We start from the raw sequence: 25,265 nt of genomic DNA on the forward strand, positions 1-25,265 counted from the left end.
TATATACACACACACGTATGTATGTGTATATGTATGCATATGTGTGTGTGTATATACATGTGTGTATGTATACATATGTATACTTATACACACACACACACACACACACATATATATATATATATATACAGCGGGGCAAAAAAGTATTTAGTCAGCCACCAATTGTGCAAGTTCTCCCACTTAACAAGACGAGAGGCCGGTAATTTTCATCATAGGTACACTTCAACTATGACAGACAAAATGAGAAAAAAAAATCCAGAAAATCACATTGTAGGATTTTGAATGAATTTATTTGCAAATTATGGTGGAAAATAAGTATTTGGTCACCTACAAACAAGCAAGATTTCTGGCTCTCACAGACCTGTAACTTCTTCTTTAAGAGGCCCCTCTGTCCTCCACTCGTTACCTGTATTAATGGCACCTGTTTGAACTTGTTATCAGTATAAAAGACACCTGTCCACAACCTCAAACAGTCACACTCCAAACTCCACTATGGCCAAGACCAAAGAGCTGTCAAAGGACACCAGAAACAAAATTGTAGACCTGGACATGGCTGGGAAGACTGAATCTGCAATAGGTAAGCAGCTTGGTTTGAAGAAATCAACTGTGGGAGCAATTATTAGGAAATGGAAGACATACAAGACCACTGATAACCTCCCTCGATCTGTGGCTCCACGCAAGATCTCACCCCGTGGGGTCAAAATGATCACAAGAACAGTGAGCAAAAATCCCAGAACCACACGGGGGGACCTAGTGAATGACCTGCAGAGAGCTGGGACCAAAGTAACAAAGCCTACCATCAGTAACACACTATGCCGCCAGGGACTCAAATCCTGCAGTGCCAGACGTGTCCCCCTGCTTAAGCCAGTACATGTCCAGGCCCGTCTGAAGTTTGCTAGAGAGCATTTTGATGATCCAGAAGAAGATTGGGAGAATGTCATATGGCAGATGAAACCAGAATATAACTTTTTGGTAAAAACTCAACTCATCGTGTTTGGAGGACAAAGAATGCTGAGTTGCATCCAAAGAACACCATACCTACTGTGAAGCATGGGGGTGGAAACATCATGCTTTGGGGCTGTTTTTCTGCAAATGGACCAGGACGACTGATCCGTGTAAAGGAAAGAATGAATGGGGCCATGTATCGTCAGATTTTGAGTGAAAACCTCCTTCCATCAGCAAGGGCATTGAAGACGAAACGTGGCTGGGTCTTTCAGCATGACAATGATCCCAAACACACCGCCCGGGCAACGAAGGAGTGGCTTCGTAAGAAGCATTTCAAGGTCCTGGAGTGGCCTAGCCAGTCTCCAGATCTCAACCCCATAGAAAATCTTTGGAGGGAGTTGAAAGTCTGTGTTGCCCAGCAACAGCCCCAAAACATCACTGCTCTAGAGGAGATCTGCATGGAGGAATGGGCCAAAATACCAGCAACAGTGTGTGAAAACCTTGTGAAGACTTACAGAAAACGTTTGACCTCTGCCATTGCCAACAAAGGGTATATAACAAAGTATTGAGATAAACTTTTGATATTGACCAAATACTTATTTTCCACCATAATTTGCAAATTAATTAATTAAAAATCCTACAATATGATTTTCTGGATTTTTTTTCCTCATTTTGTCTGTCATAGTTGAAGTGTACCTATGATGAAAATTACAGGCCTCTCTCATCTTTTTAAGTGGGAGAACTTGCACAATTGGTGGCTGACTAAATACTTTTTTGCCCCACTGTGTGTGTGTATATATGTATATATTATATATATATATATACATACATACATACATACATACATACATACACAGTACCAGTCAAAAGTTTGGACACAACTACTCATTCAAGGGTTTTGCTTTATTTTTACTATTTGGACTATAGAATCATGTAGCAACCAAAAAACTGTTAATCAAATCAAAATATTTTATATATGAGATTCTTCAAAGTAGCCAGCCTTTGCGTTGATGACAGCTTTGCAAACTTTTGGCATTCTCTCAACCAGCGTCATGAGGTAGTCACCTGGAAAGCATTTCAAACATTTTTTTTAACCTTTATTTAACCAGGCAAGTCAGTTAAGAACATATTCTTATTTTCAATGACGGCCTGGGAACAGTGGGTTAACTGCCTGTTCAGGGGCAGAACGACAGATTTGTACCTTGTCAGCTCGGGAGTTTGAACTCGCAACCTTCCAGTTACTAGTCCAACGCTCTAACCACTAGGCTACGCTGCCGCCCCACACAATTAACAGGTGTGCCATGTTAAAAGTTAATTTGTGGAATTTCTTTCCTTCCTAATGCGTTTGAGCCAATCAGTTGTGTTGTAACAAGGTCGGGGAGGTATACAGAATATAGCCATGTTTGGTAAAAGACCAAGTCCATATTATGGCAAGAACAGCTCAAATAAGCGAAGAGAAATGACAGTCCATTTCTTTAAGAGATGATTATCAGTCAATACAGAACATTTCAAGAACTTTGAAGGTTTCTTCAAGTGCAGTCGCAAAACCATCAAGCTCTATGATGAAACTGGCTCTCATGAGGACCGCCACAGGAAAGGAAACCCCAGAGTTACCTCTGCTGCAGAGGATACGTTAATTTGATTTAACTGCACCTCAGATTGCAGCCCAAATAAATGCTTCAGAGAGTTCAAGTAAAGACACATCACAACATCAACTGTTCTGAGGAGCCTGTGTGAATCAAGCGTTCATAGTGGAATTGCTGCAAAGAAACCACTACTAAAGGACACCAATAAGAAGAGACTTGCTTGGGCTAAGAAACATGAGCAATGGACATTAGACCAGTGGAAATCTGTCCTTTGGTCTGATGAGTCCAAATGAGAGATTTTTGGTTCCAAACATTGCATCTTTGTGAGACACAGAATAGGTGAATGGATGATCTCTGCATGTGTGGTTCCCACCGTGAAGCATGGAGGAGGTGTGATGGTGCTTTGCTGGTGACACTGATTTATTTAGAATTCAAGGCACACTTAACCAGCATGGCTACCACAGCATTCTGCAGCGATACGCCCTCCCATCTGGTTTGCGCTTAGTGAAACTATCATTTGTTTTTCAACAGGACAATGACCCAAAAACGCATTTTCAGACTGTGTATGGGCTATTTGACCGAGAAGGAGAGTGATGGAGTGCTGCATCAGATGACCTGGCCTCCACAGTCACCTGACCTCAACCCAATTCAGATGGTTTGAGATGAGTTGGACCGCAGAGTGAAGGAAAAGAAGCCAACAAGTGCTCAGCATATGTGAGAACTCCTTCAAGACTGTTGGAAAAGCATTCCAGGTGAAGCTGGTTGAGAGAATGCTAAGAGTGTGCAAAGCTGTCATCAAGGCAAAGGGTGGCTACTTTGAAGAATCTCAAATATAAAATATATTTAGATTTGTTGAACACTTTTTTTGGTTACTACATGATTCCAGATGTGTTATTTCATAGTTTTGATGTCTTCACTATTATTCTGGTCCTTCTGTAGCTCAGTTGGTAGAGCATGGCGCTTGTAACGCCAGGGTAGTGGGTTCGTTCCCCGGGACCACCCATACGTAGAATGTATGCACACATGACTGTAAGTCGCTTTGGATAAAAGCGTCTGCTAAATGGCATATATATTCTACACTTAAACCCTTGAATGAGCAGGTGTGTCCAAATGTTTGACTTGTACACACACACATACATATACACACATATATATATAGAATTATCTAGCTATATATATATATATAGAAATATCAATCTATATATATATATATTTGAGCTTGGATTTTTTTGCACTGCATCAAGTTCACTGTTTGCATGAATTAATGCATTGTATGTTTTTGCCTTTGCTCCTCATTGATACCAGAAGTAAAAGTCACGTGACAGTCTTGTGTCCAAGTCACACTCATGCATCCATCCATCCCCAGGCAGAGTATGCTCACAACCCGCCTCTTCATTCGTTACTTTCCTCCATCCTTTCAATTTGTCCATAGTTTCCATCCCAGGGTCCTCCTTCGGCACGTATGCATATACTGGATCTCTCGAGAACTGTGACGTCGCCAGAGTAACTCAGGCACGGCACTTTAGCTTTTCAAGGCTGAAAACAGTGGGACAAGGTGAAAGCGTGTGTCTGTGTGTGTTCTTGTCTCAGTGTGTGCCGGGGATATTTCCAAGTAGAAGAACGAATGGGAGACACTGAAAATTAGAGAGGGTTTCCGCACGTGTGAGTGTGAGCGCACGTGGTGTGTATGTTTGAGAGAGATCGAGAACGGGCCACGGATTGCAGTCCTGAGCACAGGTTCAAAGTGCAGTGAAGAGTTCCGCAGTTCTGGCTTGTTACTGGTACGACACTGTGTTTAGGAGTCTGTTGTCACTTTCTTTATTTGAAACACAGTGTCCCGAGGAGAAGGTGTTTGTTTGTCAGAATGGAAGGAGAGGGTTGGTTGAGTGACGAGGGGACTAACTGGACAAGGATATAGGCAGAACACCGGCAGTACACCGGGAGTCTCTCCTCCCACTCCCATCACAAGAGCTCGTATTGTCGTAAGTGCATCCTCTGAATGATGTCTCGGCAGTCGTTGAAGACGCGCCGGATGTTTTCAGTGTCCACTGCGCAGGTGAAATGGGGATAACAATAGTGCCTTCCGTCTCCACTGGCTGTGCTGATCCTCTGAAAAGGCCACAAAGAAGAGAAGGGATTCATAACCACATAGGGCTGTGTGCATATTGGTACACACAGTCTCAGACAAAAAAAAAAGGTCAACAAAAAGGTGAATGGACATTAAAGGCATGTACCAGAAACTCATCACGTATGAAGTACTTTGCCCTTGTGACACGAGGATCCTCCCCTGGCTCTGGTGTTGCTGGTTGAGAAGGACAAATAGACCAAATCATTGATATAATCGTCATGTCTGATCACTGTATACTAGACATTTTCATTTCGATCAGTAACATAATCCATGCCAACAAGATTCATTCTTCACCAGAGAAGTGTTGTGCCCATCACGCCGCAAAAAAAGTTCCAAAGGGTTCCAAGCAATATTATTACAATTGTTACGTTTACAGACTAACAAAAAAACTAAAAAAACTAAACTTGATCTTGACAGCCTTGAATAGTTCCAGTAGTGAGTTGATCAAGAACATTACTGTATTTGTCTTACCGTCATCTGGCGTAGTGTAGCGTGCAAACTCTGGGAAATACTCTTCAATTTTAGATTTCCCTGCCAACACCTTCTCTGCTAGCAGGTCCTGTTTGTTCAGGAAGAGGATGACAGAAATGGTCCGTAGCCACCTGAGGAGAGAAACAACAACAAAGTGAGTTCAGGTAGACGTATTCAAGTCAATGACTCATCCATTTACACAAGCCCACCATGGTTCTACAAATCATAGACCTAGGCCAGAAATTACATTTAATTGTAGCGCATTGCATGTTAGATGAGCACAAAAGGGGAGGGGGGAAAAAGTATATATCGGCAACTGCTGTGACTGGGATTAACACAACGATACAGTATGTCAAGAGCAGGAATGGGTTTGTGATGGGGAAGAGAGGAGGAGAGGCCTAAAAGGGGGAGAGGCCTGAAAGGGGGAGAGAGCCTGTCTTGCCTGTTGTTCCAGATGTTCTTGAAGAGGTTGAGGGCCTCCTGCAATCGGTTGGTCTGATTGTCTTCCCGGATCACCATGTTGTAGCTGCTGCTGGCCACCACGAATATAATGGCCGTCACATCTGGAGGGACAGACAAGGAGAGAGAATCACCACAGGGTTAGACATGATACAGGAGATGTTCATGGATGTGAAGGTGGCTGCAACCCCATGCCATTTGCTACACACTTATTGGTGGGAAGAAATACAACAGTATTGGGCGGTACGGAGGCCTTACCATTAAAACACTGAATCCACTTTCGGCGTTCGTCCCTCTGACCTCCAACATCAAACATACTGGGAGAGGAGAAAAGACAGATTTACTTACTGCCCGATAGATCAACTGATAACAAGTAACACACAGGGATCAACAGTTTACTGACGTTAATCTTGCATTTAAAATAAAAATGGCCGACACATCAAACTCACTGAAAATTGACTTTGTCCACTTGGAATCTTGTCTCGAAGATCCCTGAAGTCAGTACTCTGCATCTCAACAAGTCCTGATCAGTGGGAGTGTAGTCACTCTGCTTCACAATTTCAATCTTGTCTAAAAAGCTGTAAAAGGTGGAAGCAGAATAGATTACACACTTGACAGCTTAGGACAGAGTATAATGTGCAGAAAAATGAGCAGAAATTACTCATTTGCACGACATAACAATATTGCTCTTTCCTGAGCTACAGATGACCAAACTCCACACAGTACCCCAAATGACCAAGCATCAAAAGTTGTCAAACCAGAACTGTTGTATAATACAAAAACGCGTGTTATGGCAGTATTTGAGACATTACATTCCTGTTATCTGTCTGTGAACTCAGGGCTGAGTTCAGCCAGCTGCAGGGGAGACATTGAGGGGCAACAACAACCACACAATGTTTCACCATACATTTTTTTCTTTCCACCTTTATTGAACCAGGTCGGCCAGTTGAGAACAAGTTCTCATTTACAATTGCGACCTGGCCAAGATTTTTTTTAAAGCAGTGCGACAAAAACAACAACAACAACAGAGTTGCACGTGGGATAAACAAACATACAGTCAATAACACAATAGAAAAATCTATGTACAGTGTGTGCAAACGTAGAAGAGTAAGGAGTTAAGGCAATAAAAAGGCCTGTCAAACTGACCAGACCATACACATTCTCAAGATGACATTGGTGGGTATTTCACCTCTGGTAAATTCCATACCAGACAGACTAAGACTAGGTGAGGGAGGTCACAGTCCCCAACCAGTAAAGCAAAAAGATGGAGAACACTTCCACAAACGACCAGCAGAGGGAGTGTCAATTTTTCCTCCACATCAAGATCACAGAGACTTGCAGTGTGAGTCACCAGCCGTTTGCTCTGTCAGACACTGTAGTCAATGGAGCTGCTGTAGTAGTAATAGTGAGGGGGAGGGGAAGACTTCAAATGTTAGATGCACACAGTTCAACCATGAAACATGTTTATGCTGAATTTAGAGAGCTAATGGTCTATAGATGACTGACTGATGTGACTTGTCGTCAGCTAGCAAAGGCCAATCGGATCCCACCCCTCCATCCTAAGAGGAAGAGGCCCTCCCTTTTTTCTACATGTGGACCCTTGGTGTGGACTGTCGTCATTGGTCCAGTCAATTGGGCAGAGGGTCTTGCTAGAATGGTGTGACAAGCCTAACCTCACACCATGGACATATGCTATACATCAGAGCGGCCTTGTGTGTTGTATCTTCCCAATCAAACGCAATGAATGCTGTGTGAAATAAATGGAAAACAGCTCATTTCCACAGTGAAGTGCAGTGATTCAGGGCATTATTGAAGATCTCTAGGGAGACTTGATTTTTGGAATAGGGAGGCCTGGTAACCCGCCTCACGTCCAGTACCCCACCATGGAGAATCAGTGTTCTGCCTGCCTGCCTCTCAGGCCAGAGGTACGTAACCCCTCCCCTCCCCTGAGATATCCAGGAATGTGACACACTAGGGTGAAATATGACAAGAGGGTTGCAGGTCACACACAGAGAGAGAGAGAGGAAGGAGGAGGTTGTGCAGACAGACAGACAGACAGGCACATCCCCACACGCATGCAGAACCAGCAAGCTACCACCTCCCTCTTGGGACTGAGTGGTGAGGCTGGTCTCATACCACAACTGCTCTGATGTGTCCACAGATCCGGTCCAAATACACATCTCAATTATAGAATTTCTCCGTATTAATAGAGCTAGTCCAATAATAACCCTCCCCAGTAGTCAGACTGAATAATAGCATTGCCCCAGTAACAGTTCAGCCCACACTGCTACATGTAGATACACTAACCTGGTGTAGTTATATTGGTGGCAGACGGACGTTTGTCTTGCATATTATTTGTATATTTTCTATAACTAGTTTGGTGATCTCAAAAGTATTTCAAAGATATCGTCTTTATACAGTGCATTCGGAAAGTATTCAGACCCCTCAACCTTTTCCACAGTTTGTTAGGTTACAGCCTTATTCTAAAAATGATGAAATAGTTATTTTTTTACTCAATCAAGCTACACACAACACCCCATAATGAGAAAGCAAACTCAACTATTTTTCCCCAAATGTATTTAAAAAAACGTATATCACATCTACATATGTATTTGGACCATTTTCTCAGTACTTTGTTGAAGCACTTTTGGCAGCGATTACAGCATTGCGTCTTCTTGGGTATGACGCTACAAGCTTTGCACACCTGTATTTGGGGAGTTTATCCTATGCTTCTCTGCAGATCATCTCAAACTCTGTCAGGTTGGATGGGGAACATCCCTGCACAGCTATTTTCAGGTCTCTCCAGAGATGTTCGATCGGGTTCAAGTCCGGGCTCTGGCTGGGCCACTCAAGAACATTCAGAGACTTGTCAATCAAATTTAGAATAAGGCTGTAACCTAAGAACATTTCGGAATAGTCAATGGGTCTGAAGGCACAATCGATCGATCGATAGATAGATACCAGCACAGCACTCACCTGCTCTGTCTACCCTACCAGCACTCACCTGTTCTGTCTACCCTACCAGCACTCACCTGTGCTGTCTACCCTACCAGCACTCACCTGTTCTGTCTACCCTACCAGCACTCACCTGCTCTGTCTACCCTACCAGCACTCACCTGTTCTGTCTACCCTACCAGCACTCACCTGCTCTGTCTACCCTACCAGCACTCACCTGTTCTGTCTACCCTACCAGCACTCACCTGTTCTGTCTACCCTACCAGCACTCACCTGCTCTGTCTACCCTACCAGCACTCACCTGCTCTGTCTACCCTACCAGCACTCACCTGCTCTGTCTACCCTACCAGCACTCACCTGCTCTGTCTACCCTACCAGCACTCACCTACTCTGTCTACCCTACCAGCACTCACCTACTCTGTCTACCCTACCAGCACTCACCTGCTCTGTCTACCCTACCAGCACTCACCTGCTCTGTCTACCCTACCAGCACTCACCTGCTCTGTCTACCCTACCAGCACTCACCTGCTCTGTCTACCCTACCAGCACTCACCTGCTCCGTCTACCCTACCAGCACTCACCTGCTCCGTCTACCCTACCAGCACTCACCTGCTCTGTCTACCCTACCAGCACTCACCTGCGCTGTCTAGACTGTCTCATTAATCACAGATTTTGTCATGTTCTCTTGCATAAGTGTGTCAATAGCAGGATACAAAATTCAACACACTAAACATACTGTACATTGTTTGCGAGATCAGACATAATACCACTATAATTCAAGTGTTCATTTTCGTAAGTTTCTTTCATTTCAATGCATCTCATTTGTAAACATTTCAACTGTATTAAATTATTACTTTTTCAATTCACCCCCCAAAAACAAAACATCAAAATAAAGTTATTTTTCTTCTCTTTTTTGTGAAGCAAGTGTCAAGACGGTGTGTTGAAACCCAGACTAAGTTCTTATAGATTCAACAGAAATCCAATGTCTCCCATTGAGCCCATTTCAGCCATTACCGTGGTGTGTTTGACAGGTCATTACAAACATGTTTGCAGTCTTAACGCTAACGGGAAAAAACAACAGGCACAAGCAAGAGTATGAAAGAGTCGCAGGAGTAAAAAGAAAGCAATCAATCCAGTGATATTGAAGTGGCAGGTGGATTTTTCACGACTCAAACGCAAGAAATAGATGGATGGAAAAGACAGATCCTCAGGTGGGCGGGGCATGCGTGTTGCTAGGGTACATAGAGGTAGGCATCTAGATGGTAGACTTGTTCTCACTGAAGTACATACCCCTCATTAACCAGTAGGAGTCACTGTTCAGGCAGGAATTGTTGGACTGCGGCTTCACATTATATTTCAACGTACCTCTCAAGATGGCATGACGTTGAAACAAAGACGTGGATTCAAAACAACCATTTTACGATCAACACTGAAACAATGTCAAATCAAATATGAAATTATACTGAACTTCAACCTCCCAATAGATGAATATAGGATGAAAACTATTTGCTAGGTTTCTACGTGGAATTTCATGTTGAAATTATATTGGATGTAACAACCTATTAGTCAGGTTAAGTTGAAGTTTTTCCCTACAGATGTTAGATATTAACTACACCTAAACTGTAGCCTATCAAAACGAATTGCACATAATAGGCCTATAATATCAGATGGCAAAACAAGACGAAATTGAGAGTAGTGAGGTTGCTTACAGAATGGAACACAATGGCATGTGAAAGCCCATGATTTTTAGATCTACAGTATATATTATCAAAAAAAGAGGACATCTGATGGTTTCTGGCAAACCTAAGGTTACAAATGAACTGTCAATTGAGTTCAATTATGGACTGTGGTGGTCTAATGGTTAGGGCCATTGCCTTCAGCGCGCACATATAGGCCTTCAGTATCGGCCTGGGTTCGATTCCATCCCATTCCCTTCTGGGACAAATAAGGCAATCCCCCAACCCAATTACTTGATTTCATCACACATTACAAATCTGGACAATCCAGGGATATTTTACCCCCCAATCTTTATAAGGAATGATCATACCAGACACTATTTGTACTTCTACCCCTTTTTTTCTCCCCAATTTCGTAATATCCAACTGGTCTTGTCCCATCGCTGCAACTCCCCTACGGACTCGGGAGAGGCGAAGGTCGAGAACCATGCGTCCTCTGAAACACAACCCTGCCAAGCCGCACTGCTTCTTGACACACTGCTCGCTTAACCAGGAAGCCAGTCGCACCAATGTGTCGGAGGAAATACCGTCCGGCTGGCGACAGAAGTCAGCTTGCAGGTGCCCGGCCCACCACGAGGAGTCACTAGAGTGCAGTGGGACAAGGAAATCCCGTCCGGGCAAACCCTCCTCTAACCCAGACGACGCTGGGCCAATTATGCGCCGCCTTACGGGTCTCCCAGTCACGACCAGCTGTGACACAGTCTGGGATCGAACCCGGGTCTGTAGTGATGATGCAGTGCCTTTGACCGCTGCGCCACTCGGGAGGCCCAGACACTTGTGTTTTAAAGACAGTTGTAATTAATGGATAACAAATAGGAAACAAATCAAATAATAACAACCTTTAGGCTACACCAACATTAGTTTCCATTCATACAAAGTGTTGAGTAAATTACCACAGTAGATTTTTTGTTCAAAAAGGACTAAATTGTTCCGGTGAGAATATCAACAAGAGGGCAAACATATCTTGAAAGACTTTGGTTGCAACCAGGACTAAGGTAACACCGACATCATCTTTTAGGGAGTGGCAATAAGGTGACCAATAATGGTCGCAATTGAGATACGCTGTGCGGGTGAATTTAGCGCGTATTGATGGTTTAACAAGACATCAGCTGGTGATAATCTAGCGCCATAGATGGAGGCCCCTTGTTATTGGATTACATTCCAATAGGCTACATTCTGTAGGCTACCCGTTAGCCTACACTTGTCACATACTAAAAGATGCGAAAACCAATAAATAGGCTACTGTTTGTGTTTCCCTGGCTGAGTTGATGAGCTGATTTCAGCCATCAGTTAATTGACAGCTGATTGAACAGCTGATTTCACCATCCCCTCTCCTGCAATTTGCGCCAACCCTGTCTCTTTAATCATGCGACAATGATTTAGTCATTATCATTCAAGAATCTGGCACTTTTCTGCATCCATGTGTTAATGTTAAAAATCCTCCCACTGCTAAATGGCATATTATTAAGCATAGATAATTATACTGTATTGTCCTTATATTATACAAGTCCATTATTATTTCTTAAAGGTACTTTAAGGAGTGAGGCAGTCCCAATTTTGGAGCTTTTATTGAAGAGATCAAACAGTGGGGGGGGTCAAGGGCAGTGGGCCGGATTTGATCCCATGTCGACTCTGGCATATTTGTGCCGGGTCAGCAGCTATAACCGCACAGGCACTGACACCACCAATAATGTATTCTGCCTATTGCTTGTTTTGAACATATGACAAAACAATTGATAAATATATCTACCCCCTACAGATGTGTCACTTTATTATAATCCACATAAGAATTCACACGAGTGGACTCCCGAGTGGGCAGTGGTCTAAGGCACTGCATCGCAGTGCTAGTTGTGCCACTAGAGATTTTGGGTTCTAGTCCAGCTGGCCATGACCGGGAGGCCCAATGGGCGGCGCAAAATTGTCCCAGCGTGGTCCGGGTTAGGAGAGGGTTTGGCCGGCAGGGATGTCCTTGTCTCATCGCACGCTGACACGGTTACCAGGTGTACGGTGTTTCCTCCGACACATTGGTGTGGCTCGCTTCCGGGTTAAGTGGGCATTGTGTCAAGAAGCAGTGCGGCTTGGTTGGGTTGCGTTTCAGAGGACGCACGGCTCTCAACCTTCGCCTCTCCCGAGTCCGTACGGGAGTTGCAGCGAAGAGACAAGACTGTAACTACCAATTGGATACATAGGAAAAGGGGGTAAAAAATGAATTCCCACGAGACGTGATGTCACGATGCACGTAGTCTACATGAACTGACACCCTGTGGACATGAGGGGCATCCTACGATTGAAGAATTAGCAAGGTAAAGTTGGTCAACTAAAGTTGGATAACCGGTACCACGAAAGTGTCTCACCTTTTAGTCAGGTTCATTTCTATGGCAAAGAATCCTTCAGAACTAACCTGCTCCCAGGAAGGCTAACTCGCGTCTACATCCACTCACCCTGAACGAAATGACTGAGCTTCAAGTTGAGGATCAATGAAATGAGATTTACTCCCTCTTGAAAAGATTGCCTTATTTGAGGAAGGCGGCTGATTAAATATACGATTAATCACATTTTCTTGTGTTAAAAATAGGTTACAATATATCACTTTACACATTTATTAATGAGCGAATGCATTTGAAACTTCACACACAGTAACACTTCAGTATGACTTCTGTATGAATTATTTTATTGATAGGAGTAGGGGGTGTTTCAATATTCACATTTACCATATGAAATTTTGTGGTTGTGGTTGTGCTTGTCGATAAGCACACCAAAGACGACATTAACGGTAAGTAACAAAATAAAGAGGGCACTTCCAAAAGCCTATTTCACACCATAGCCTGTTGAACTTGCAAGATAACTTTTCTTTCATTTTGACCGTCTCAGTGATGGACGAGCAATATCCACCGTCCTATTACATACGAAGCCTGAGCTGGAATGTGACGCTAACTGAAGCTGGTTAGACCCCCCCCCCTGCAGTCCAAAAATAGCCCGCATAGCCCGTAAACACAACGAGACCGATGGAACAGATCAGAACGTTTAGCTTTTTAAAAATGTTGATCAACTACTATTTCTTCACATTATAAGCGCAGCAATGCGCACATGGTAATACACGCAAATATTCCAAAATGGAAGTAGAGGGAAAACACTGGTCTAATGCGCACAACACATGCCAGCAGTTTCATATGACAGATGGAAATAAACATCTGTTAAACATTCAGATGTAATGTTTGCGTTTTGTGTGTGTGTGTAGAGACGGTGAAAAAGACAGAGCTAAACATTTCTGAAAGTAAAAAATAGATATATATGTTTTATTGTCACACATTGGATAGGTGCAGTGAAGTGTGTTGTTTTACTCTGTCAGCCTTTATAGTTCTGAGTAGCTGATAGCGGGACATGTCTCGCATCTGCTATGAGCACTGCTCACACTTGGCGATAATTGTCCGGGAGCGAGCAACCGTAAATATCGAGTATGTGTTTGCGCTTTACGGGCTGCGGCGTTACGTTTTGCTCCAGGTTGGCTCAGATGTCCTACGAATGCACCGGAAGCCTTTAGATCGGGCTAAAAACACGTAGTGTTCATCAGGCTTCAAAGTTTGGCTGTGATTGGTTACATTGCCTACTATGCCAATTTCTCTGTATATAATGGGTCTTCACTTTTAAACTAGCAGAGATCCCACTCTGGAACTTTGATATGCTCTCTGCGCATGACACGTTTGAATCTGGCTCTTGGAATTATTTGGGTTGTCAATTCATTTTGGCCTGCATCCAAACCGCCCACGACCTGCTGCACTACAAGTCACAGCAAGCACTTCCAACATGCTGCATGCCACTAAACGCCGAATTGAATATGTTATCAAATCCTTTGAAAATATTTGGTTGGTTTGTTAGACCTACAGAAGTCCTACAAATTCTAAATCAAATAGCTAAAAGATCCATGACCATCTTAAAAACATTGCCACATGTTAGCTTACTAGATATCGCAAACCAAGGGCTTTAGAGACTTGGTTTATAGTTTAGACTAGGTTTGTGATCGTCTGTTACAAATCAGTCTGATAGTACTTCAGGTACTTGTGGTTTGAAGTGACTGAAATGCATCAGAAAGGTATTGAGAGGTCTAGAAGTTCATCAGACAATCATGTTGGATGATATGTGCAGACAAAAACCATCATCATTGATGGTGTTCAATTTCAATTTGTAGGAATAAAACAGACACCGTTCTGTTTATTACAACCAGATCTAGCGGCAACCAAAGCAACACCTAGTTTGGGAAACGCTGGCTTAGATTTACAGGAGTTTGAGGCTGGTAAAATTGTTATTGTGATTTAATGCTTAGTTCATTGAGAATGTACCGTTAAACCCCCCAAAAAAAAAATATGTATTTTCGATGTCTGGACAATACGTATTTTTAACTTTCATTCAGCACCTAAAATGCACCTGACGTCAACGTCTGGAAAAGTCTTTTCAACATAATTTAGCTTACTGGGTACGCTACAGTACACATCCAGAAGTCGCTCTAACACAGAATGGAGAGGGGGAGAAAAGAGAGAGAAGGCTGTGTCTGACATTACAGAGCTGCTCCAAAAATAGCTCCCTGGCGCCCTGGCCTCCAGCTTGGTTGTCATGGTGATAGAACCACCAGCGCTATAAATAGACTATCAGCTCCAAATCTTCTGTGACTGGAGTGGGGCCAGAGAGAGGGAGAGACAGACATAGAAAGAAAAGAGGAGGAGGAGAGAGAGAAAGAAATGCAGGGAGAGAAGAGGGGGAGGGAAAGGTGGAGAGAGGCCAGCAAATGGAGGGGGCGAGCCCTCCCCAAAAAGGGCTGTGAAGAACAGAATGCTGGAAGGAAAGGGGCAACACAGGCTCTAAACAGGAGAGCATTCCAGAAATCACAACAGACTGAGATCTCAACAATTTAGCTACCTACGCAGACTAGGAAAGTTGTGAGACACACTACAGTGTTACAGCCATACAGCTGGAACCAACAACTGTTTACCTATTCTCACGCTGGAAATGCAGTCAGCTTGATAAATAACTTAAGGATGATTTGATGTATGCTTTGTGCAGTGTGTGAACCCACATGAACACACAAACACACAAAATCAGGGCTTCCAGTTTGAAAAGCGTTCCTACACTCTCCTCAAACCCTGTTTCCAGTGAAACCTTTCTCCCCCTCCCTCTCTCCTTCCCTCCCTCCCTCCCTCCCTCTCTCCTTCCTTCCCTCCCTCTCTCTCTCTCTCTCTCTCCCTCTCTCTCTCATTCCCTCCCACCCCATGTGATGACTCAGTGACACAGTCACAGCCATTTTCTGTCCCTGCAAAGACACTACTACAAACTGGAGACGGAGAGAATGGGAGAGAAGAGTTTACCAAGAGAAGTGTTGAGAGGAGTAAAGATAGTGTGGCTTTGAAGGAAAGCTACGCCACATTATAGTAGCGTCAAAAGTGGAGAGCATTGACAGACCAGACTTGAATGGTCTATAGCTCAGCTGATACATACGACAGCGGCTAGGCTGCTCCACACAGCTCCATTTCCTCAGCATTTCCACAGAAAGCTCTCCACAGCAGCCTGAGGGGAACAGCTCAACAACCTCTCTCTACGGCATTGCAACTTCACCTCCCAGTCTCGTTCACCCAATTATCTAGCGAGTTTAGGTGCAAACCGTATCAGGAAAGCTGAGCTACAAGATGAGGCCTAGTTTATCAATGGAATACAGAATTAGGCCAAAGCGAACAATTGAAAATGCATTTTGAGAGATGAATTATCAGACAAGACTGCAAAACTCCTAATGGATAGAGACATTTTTTTTTATATTGACATTTATTTCAAACACCCTTTTTTTGTGACATTCATGTAGGACTAAGATTTATGCAGGTTTACCATGCTCTCAGTAGGTCTAAACCACAGAGCAAAAATGCTTGACATTTTACTTTGGGTCTCTGTTTGGTTTTCTATCTGTATTACCATATCGTCTTCATGTTCATGTTGGAACTTTTCAAGGCACGCCCCAAAGTGACCCCCAATTCATAACGGGATGCGGTAAAAGTTCCCCTCTCAAGAATCTGCGACGTAGCATGTTTTATCACTATTGTTGATGGAATTAAAATGTGGTGCTCAGCTACAGGAATACACTATGACCCCATTTTGACAACACAAATAAGGAACACTTGTAACAGCCATTTCAATACTTCTAGACATGTGACTGACATAAGAGGAGGGTGATCATATATGTGGTATAAAATGAAATGATGCAGATACATGTGGCACGCGATGCAATCCCATGGGTGTTGTGAATTAAATACTGAGCAGAGTATATTTCAGTGTTTTTGGACAATCAAAATGTTGCACTGTAAACTAAGAACAATTCACTTTCTGGCATTGCTAAAATGATTAAGATACAAAACATCCGGAATTAAAAACAACACAGACAACCACGTATATGACAGAAAGAGCCAAGAAGACATCAAAACCTAGCAATCTGACGATAACAGAAAATAAGGTATTCCATGCGCCTGCCTCCATCTGACTGAGGCCGCATTGCCATTTCAACATCCTCAGCCGAGTTCTTATCACACCCACAGAGAGCGGGGAACACTACAGAGGGAGGGCCTTGACATTCCCTCACCAACTCGGACAGAGATTTTCATTTCATGCCAACACCTTCATCAATGATGCTAAAGTTGTCTCTCTTTCCCCAACACACGCACACACGCTCATTCTTTCTCCTTCTGCAGCTAGCTTGAGTTAAAAATAGCTCTCCCTCTCTCGGCTGCTCCGTTTACATAAGCATACATCTGGGGGAGGGGAGCACTTCCGGTCTGGCCACCCAGCCCAGCATCTGATCCACAACACAGGCCAGGCTGCTAAGCTTCTGGGTGTGGGAGACTGGAGGAGAGGGCTGACATACCTACCCCGCAATTCAGGAAAGACCTCTCTCTGTACGTCTCCATTTAGCCTGCACGAAACTGTCTGTCTGCCTGCCTGTCTTTGACGGTCCAGGAGCGGGTCCCATCCCGGTGCACAGAATAAAAAAACAGAATTAGGGCTGGGCGATATGACCTAAAAATCATATCTCGATTTTTTTCAAACTTACGGGCGATTCACGATATACGGTGCCTTTGGAAGGTATTCAGACCCTTGACGTTTTCTACATTTTGTTACGTTACAGCCTTATTCTAAAATTGATTAAATAAAACAATTTCCTCATCTATCTACTCACAATACCCCATAATGACAAATCGAAAATAGGTTAAGAAAAATGTCTTAAATTAAAAACAGAAATACCTTATTTACATAACTATTCAGACCCTTTGCTATGAGACTTGAAATTTTGCTCAGGCACACACCTGTCTATATAAGTTGACAGTGTATGTCAGAGCAAAAACCAAGCCATGAGGTCAAAGGAATTGTCTGTAGAGCTCCGAGACAGGATTGTGTCGAGGCACAGGCGAAGGGTACCAAAAATGTTCTGCAACATTGAAGGTCCCCAAGAACACAGTGGCCTCCATCATTCTTAAATGGAAGACGTTTGGAACCACCAAGACTCTTCCTAGAGCTGGCCGCCTGGCCGAACTGAGCAATATGGGGAGAAGGACCTTGGTCAGGTAGGTGACCAAAAACCTGATGGTCACAGAGCTCTAGAGTTCCTCTGTGGAGAAGGGAGAACCTTCCAGAAGGACAACCATCTCTGCAGCCCTCCACAATTTAGGCCTTTATGGTAGAGTGGCCAAACGGAAGCCCTCCTCTGTAAAAAGCACATAACAGCCCGCTTGGAGTTTGCCAAAAGGCACCTAAAGACTCTCAGACCATGAGAAACAAGAATATGTGGTCTGATGAAACCAAGATTGAACTCTCTGGCCTGAATGCCAAGCGTCACGTCGGGAGGAAACCTGGCATCATCCATACGGTGAAGCATGGTGGTGGCAGTATCATGCTGTGGGGATGTTTTTCAGCGGCAGGGACTGGGAGACTAGTCAGGATCAAGGCAAAGATGAGTGGAGCAAAGTAAAGATAGATCCTCTATGAAAACCTGATCCAGAGTGCTCAGAACCTCAGACAGGGACGAAGGTTTGCCTTCCAACAGGACAACGACCCTACGCACACAGCCAAAACAACGCAACAATTTCTACTAACCTATTTTTGCTTCATCATTATGGGGTATTGTGTGTAGATTGATGATTGAAAAAAACCTATTTCATAACATTTTAGAATACGGCTGTAACCTAACAAAATGTAGAAAAAGTCAAGGGGTCTGAATACTTCCCGAAGGCACTGTATATCCCGAATTACATTATTTTATTTAAAAAATTGTTTAACCTGCTTTTGTTTTGCAATAATCAAAGATCTGGCTTTCAAGACCGTCTAAGAAAATAAAAAATGGTGTTACAAATGTAACCAGAACTGTGCCACAACGCACATCCACTAATAATGACTAACTTCTGGTAGCAGACATTATAGAACATTAACACAGGTCTCATAAACAATCTCTCAAGCACGAGCCCAAGGCTAGTGTGTAGCCAGGCTAATCTTTTCTATTGAAAGTCTAGCCAACTTGGAGCTAGTTGCTGGTTGACGAGGTAGAACAGTCGAACCGTTAATTAAGAATGCCCCCTATCGACTGATGGAACAACACGGCCTGTTCACCTTGTTTCGATGTTGAAATCAAGTGGCCTACCTGGACAAGATGATGCTTATTTCTCAGAATGAGAACGAGTTGCCAACTCCTGATATAAATAACTATTTTTATGCTATTTGCGCATTTATAAAACACAGACTCGACAGGTAGCACATAACAGTATGTGGCTACAACGCTGCTAGCAGTACCTGGTACTGCAATGCTGCGTGCGGCAGAAACTGAGCATTCATTTTCTACAACAATGTTCATGGATACTCCCGTCAGACTAGGGTCTGCGCTGTTCCACATTTTGGGAGTTGATACATAAAACGGGTATCGTTACAAAAGGTTAAGTTCTCCTCCATGAATGAAATGATGTCTCAATGTGTTTCGTGTCGATATGACCGATTTAAGTTGGACCAAACCTCAAATGCAAGTCGCGAGTTGAAACGGCTTGCTGTCAGAAAGGAAGAAGTGATATTCTGTCTCTTTGTTGTTGTGAGTGGCAGGGTGGAGGGGCTTGGGGTCTGTGTGCGACTGGGAAGTTGCACAAGTGCACATAGCACAGAAGAAGCGAAGGAGACGAGACCAAAAAAGACAAAAACACTAATAAAATTTGGGGAAAAGGAAAACCTTGATCCTTGCGATACAAGCATTTGGAACATTGTGCTGAAACATACATTAGAAAGACTCAAATGAATTCCATATATTACCCGGCCCGAACCAGCATCACATCTTGCTGAAAAGCACCAAGAGCATCTGCCTTCCAAGAACATTCATGTGACCAGTGCATGACTTACAGAGGCAGGCCCGACGGAGATCAAAGGACGGATAAGAAAGAATTCCAGAAATGACAAGCTTGGAGCCGAGGAGGAAGGAAAGGGGAGACTCTACTGTAAAAAGCTCTCCCAACACAGCAGAAATGAACCTGTACTGTAAGTGCGCAAATCAACAGCTACACCTATAAATTCCATACTGTAAGACACAATCTCAACAACAGCCATACTGTGCATTGGGGTTGCCATTGTCAGCTGGACAAATACAATAAGTTTGCAAATGGGAAAAAAAAACATGAAAAAAAAACGTGCATACTAAAACTGTACTCAAGTTCGAGTCTTGAATTAATGATATGAATTCCGAGTAAGCGTCGAAGAATGTGTTACACAGCACGTTACGCAGAGGGACAACGACTGGGTACTTACTACTGTGCACAGTCGATCAGCTGGTACTCATTGGATCTCTCGAAGCAGGCCTTCACCCCCTCGTCTTGCCATAGGTTCTTTGCATGCTCATAGAACTCCTGCAGACAACACAACACAGAGAACTGGATCAGGACAGTCCATGGCTAGAGAAGAGAACCGGTTGCTCAGATTAGAGAAGTCCTTTTTAGCTTTTTAGCTCCCATACTCATTGCATTCAGGCATTCAATAGCCAAAATGTACACCTAGGCCCTGACCCCAAGGCACTCATCGAGATCTGAAATTGTTATTGTTGAGCAATACGGTGAACATTTCACCTAGCCTATCAGAAGAAAAGATTTGTCAATGATTTCTTAAATCTAACCTATCCAGGCTTTTGCTCTAGTCCTATTATAGCACGCCTCGCCAGCTAATCCTGAGGACGAGATCATTAGTGTGAACATATGTGTTTAACTTAGACTGAAACAAAATCATACAGGAGCTGCCCAGGAGGGTTGGCCATCCCTGGGCTAGCATGGAGGCTAGGAGTCGATTTGGAATTCAACTTTATTTCAACCAATCAGAACGCTTTTTTTTTTTGTCTGTAAAATAACATATTCGGGCCAGGCATTGCATGTGTATTCCTTTTAGCGGTCTCATTGAACCTACAGCTGTACCCATCCCTTCGGGAAGATGCTGCCATGTTGACATTGGTGAGTGGAGGACAGAGTGGGCGCAGGACACAAGACCAAACATTCTTCAAATCAAGAAGCCTATTTATTTCTTATCCATATTTTTTTTAAACTGCATTGTTGGTTAAGGGCTCGTAAGTAAGCATGTAAGCTCTACACCTGTTGTATTCGGCACATGTGACTAATACAATTTGATTTGATTTGACAATAGTAAGACAAAGGCCTACATGACAATTGATATAACTACCAACATGCAAACCAAACAGAAATGTTACTATATGTCAGTCTCACTCTGAACACACTGCAATCCTGAAATTCAGTTTTGTGGTAAATCAACGAGCATTTGAATGCTAGTGATTCAGTAGCGGGGCCAGGTGTTTCACCTAACCACGTTGCCTAACCAGGTAGGCTAAAACTCCTGTCCCTATTCACAAGGTATCCCATCAGCTACACAGCGGAGGACAGACAGATAGCAAGGAGAGGAGACATCTGAGGAAAATTAACATAGAGGTTCAGCAAATTCACTGGGACACGGACAGAATTTTACTGAGACGCAAGGCCGTTACATAGAATAAGCCAAACTCTTTAAGGGTTGGGGGCTGTACAATGGTAAGGAAAACACCGGATAAAGTATATTCAGGACATCAGCGAAGCTCAGCAGCCCTCTCCTTCTCTACAGGGTTTCCTCCCCCCGTCAGTCTCCCTGTTCCCTGTCAGAAGCCCAAGCAGAGCGGAGCGGCAGGCAGAGCGAACCAGTCAGACTGGTTCCTGGTAGGCCCTAGCCTAGGGCCAGGAGATGGGAGGGAGGGGGAGAGGAAGGGAGGAGGCAGAGGCCTATCAGATAGTCCTTCTCTGCCCAAAACACACACAAACCCACATTAATGTAATGCATTAGACGCTTCAGAGTAGTCAATAGCCACAGACATTCCAATCCCCCATATTGACATAGATTCCCTTGGCACAGCAACAGACCATATAAAATATCTCCAAATCTATAGAAAGCATCAGGGCAAACTCTAACCTAATGTTGTAACTAGGGCTGTGATGGTCATGGAATTCTGGATGATGGTAATTGGCCAACCGAATGACCAGCGGTCTCTGTCATAACCCTTCTCCTTTCCTCCACTCCTGTGACTATGTGCTGCCGAAGAAATCAATGATGGCATTCAAGTCGATGATGGCCTAATGGGGTGGATTGGCGGCCATTGCGAATGTAGGCTAACCGTAGGAGCAAAGCAGGAAGTAAAAGCAGGAAGTAAAATCAGGAATGGCACGCACCAATATCTGCTGTGATTTGTTGATTCAACTCAGCGGACATTACAAAAACTACATTCCGTGGCATGAGCCACATCAGTCGACATCCTTTGAATGAACATTCTATATTACCGTGGGAAATGATTGCATCACCGTACCAGGCAGCCATTGCGAGTGTACCCATAGATCCGTTAAAAGGAGTCAATGGAACGCAGACGTTCCATTGACCAGATTGGCGCACCTTCAACAAATCTGATCCAACAAAGTGGATATTCATCAAATCCTTCAAGATTTTGTTTTATTGTAACAGGCCAACAATGTCCTTACTTAAGTCCGATTTGGATATATTTGGCAGTTTTCGCTGCATAACATGTAGTAGTCGTCCCTTTTCAGGTTTAGAAGAAGTGACTGCTAAACGCTAACTCTCGTTCGTATACGCTGGCTGGCATAGGTAGAGTACAGAAATTGGTGATGACAGTCAGTCTTTTTTTTTTTTTTACTGTAAAGCAGTTGATTGGTAACGATGACATGAACATCTGCTTGTGTTAGGGTTGACATCCGTACAAGCATTATACACATATAAACAACAGCCTAAATGTAGACTTATTTTTGCTGGGGGGGGCAATGAGGAGACTCATTATCTTTCCCCCACGGCCGTACCCCACGTGTTTCCATTGCAATGTCATTGTTTTGGTCGAGTTCGATTGACCTCTTTACCGCTTCTATGAGTTTACCATTAAAAAAAAAAAGTTTATCATTCAAATTGCCAGGGTTAGAGGTTCTACGCCCATTCTATTCATTATTTGCTTTAACACCTTGCTTATTTCTGCAAGAGGCAACAAAGTTTCATCATGTTGTTAAGAGTCCATGTTATCGCGGAAACTGCCGCATGAATGCCCGGCCATCCCATCTTCAGTCAGCTGTTGTCTCCCCCAAAAAATAATATATATATCATCGGGGCATGGACTCTCCTGCGTTCCACGGGGATATTGGCCCATGTTGACTCAAATGCTTCCCATAGTTGTGTCAAGTTGGCTGGATGTCCTTTGGGTGGTGAACCATTCTTGATACACACGGGACAAAGTTGAGCGTTAACAACCCAGCAGCGTTGCAGTTCTTGACACACTCAAACCGCTGTGTCTGGCACCTATTAACATACCACATTCAAAGGCACTTAAATATTTTATCTTGCTCATTCACCCTCTGAATGGCACACATACACATTCCATGTCTCAATTGTCTCAAGGCTTAAAAATCCTTCTTTAACCTGTTTCCTCCCCTTCATCTACACTGATTGAAGTGGATTTAACAAGTGACATCAATAAGGAATCACAGCTTTCACTTGGTCAGTCTATGTCATGGAAAGAGCAGCTGTTCCTAATGTTTTGTACACTGAGTATATATATTTTTCTAAACAGTTATGACAGTTATTTTACTTCATCCATAACCATTTGTGCCTGCCCTAGTTTTATCTTCTGATTCATAATCAGAAAACATTATTACATATTGGTCAGACATCACTTTAGAAATTACATTTCATCTGGATTGGAATTTCTGGCTTACTTGCATTGAACATCTTTACATGCCTTGCTTGCTTACCTGGCTGCCTGCCTGCCTACCCTGCCTGTCTGCCTGCCTACCCTGCCTGTCTGCCTGCCTACCCTGCCGGTCTGCCTGCCTACCCTGCCGGTCTGCCTGCCTACCCTGCCGGTCTGCCTGCCTACCCTGCCGGTCTGCCTGCCTACCCTGCCGGTCTGCCTGCCTACCCTGCCGGTCTGCCTGCCTACCCTGCCGGTCTGCCTGCCTACCCTGCCGGTCTGCCTGCCTACCCTGCCGGTCTGCCTGCCTACCCTGCCGGTCTGCCTGCCTACCCTGCTGGTCTGCCTGCCTACCCTGCCGGTCTGCACGCATGTCTACCCTGGGAACATACAGTTTGGAGTGAATCCCTGAGGGTCCTGGTGTTTCAGAGAGGAACTCCCATCAGACCCATTTAGTGTTGTTAAACACAATCAGTGTTAACAGGCACCGGCCATGCATCTCTCAGGTGAGAGCCTCATTCAATTGTGAGCATCCCAAGGGGAGTACACCTGCTAATTACTGAACCACAAAACAGACAGACAGACAGACACCATATTGTCGTAGCTACCATGACTGATGTGATGTTCCACTAGGAAGTTATTGGCCCAAGTTTCAAGTTTTATAAATAACATGTACGGAATACGCATGGCATACATCGTCCAACGAAATGCCTACTTGCAGGTTCCTTCTCGACAATGCAACAACAATAAGAAATAACAAAATATAAGAATAGGAACATGAAGCAAATGGCTCAGTAGAAGATAATAAACATTTTAGCGTAACTATAACACAGGAAGGCACAATTTATAATCCAGTATTTTCACATATTTACCCATTCACTGACTGGGCCTAATCCATCCTGCCTCATTTTAAGAGTTCTTCCTTTTGAAATTCAAAAACTTAGACCTATATCAAGTTAGCAGCCAGTTTGTCTAATATTCATAGTTTCAACAGTTTGAAAACTTTCAGATGGAGATGATCCTTTGGGACATGAACTCTGATTAAGACAACAGTATCCAATTAGTTCAAAGCAGACTGTTTTAGCCCACTGAGCTAAAGACACAAATCTACAGGTTCCAGTCAAAGCTACTCATCAAGTGAGTGTGGTCCATTGGACCACCTCTTTTACTGCAGTCTCCAGAAGGTGGCTACCTGACGTGCACCGTCAGAGAAAAACCCTGAAACATGCCAACATGACAGGGATAGTGTGTGATATTCTTTTATTCCAAAAGTACTTACCAATGTAAACTCAAAATCCTTCTGATTTACTAGGTTCAGGATGTATTCGATTCGGAACTGGTGTGCTGGGTTGGCTAACCGGACTGGGGGTGTGAGTGTATTCATGGCTGTCACTATAGTCTGAAATGAAGGAAAAATAGAAAGACATTGCTTAAACATTTTTTTTTTTTAAACAATACTGAGAAAAACTTAAATATTCTTTTCAAAATCGATACATCAAAACATTTGAAAAAATGTCCTCTATTGGGCTACTAGTACTGACTACTCATATAAGAGGGAGGAAAACAGCAGAAAACAGTACCAATTACTTACCTCAATAGCTTCCTTTATATTATTTTTTATGTCTTGAATTTTCTGTTTTTTCTCCCTGAGAAGCATGAAAATTAGGAAGTCAGTGACCAAATATAATCAAAATCAACATAAAGGTGTAGTAACACCCTGA

At 43.5% G+C, this 25,265-nt stretch overlaps 1 pseudogene; it reads right to left on the minus strand.

Moving 5' to 3' along the window:
- The window catches only part of LOC118399985 (guanine nucleotide-binding protein G(s) subunit alpha-like), a 45,755-nt pseudogene continuing 20,490 nt past the window's right edge, over window positions 1-25,265 (minus strand).

Source organism: Oncorhynchus keta, chromosome 21 (assembly GCF_023373465.1).
Source record: "Oncorhynchus keta strain PuntledgeMale-10-30-2019 chromosome 21, Oket_V2, whole genome shotgun sequence".
In the NCBI taxonomy this organism is placed as follows: Eukaryota; Metazoa; Chordata; class Actinopteri; order Salmoniformes; family Salmonidae; genus Oncorhynchus; species Oncorhynchus keta.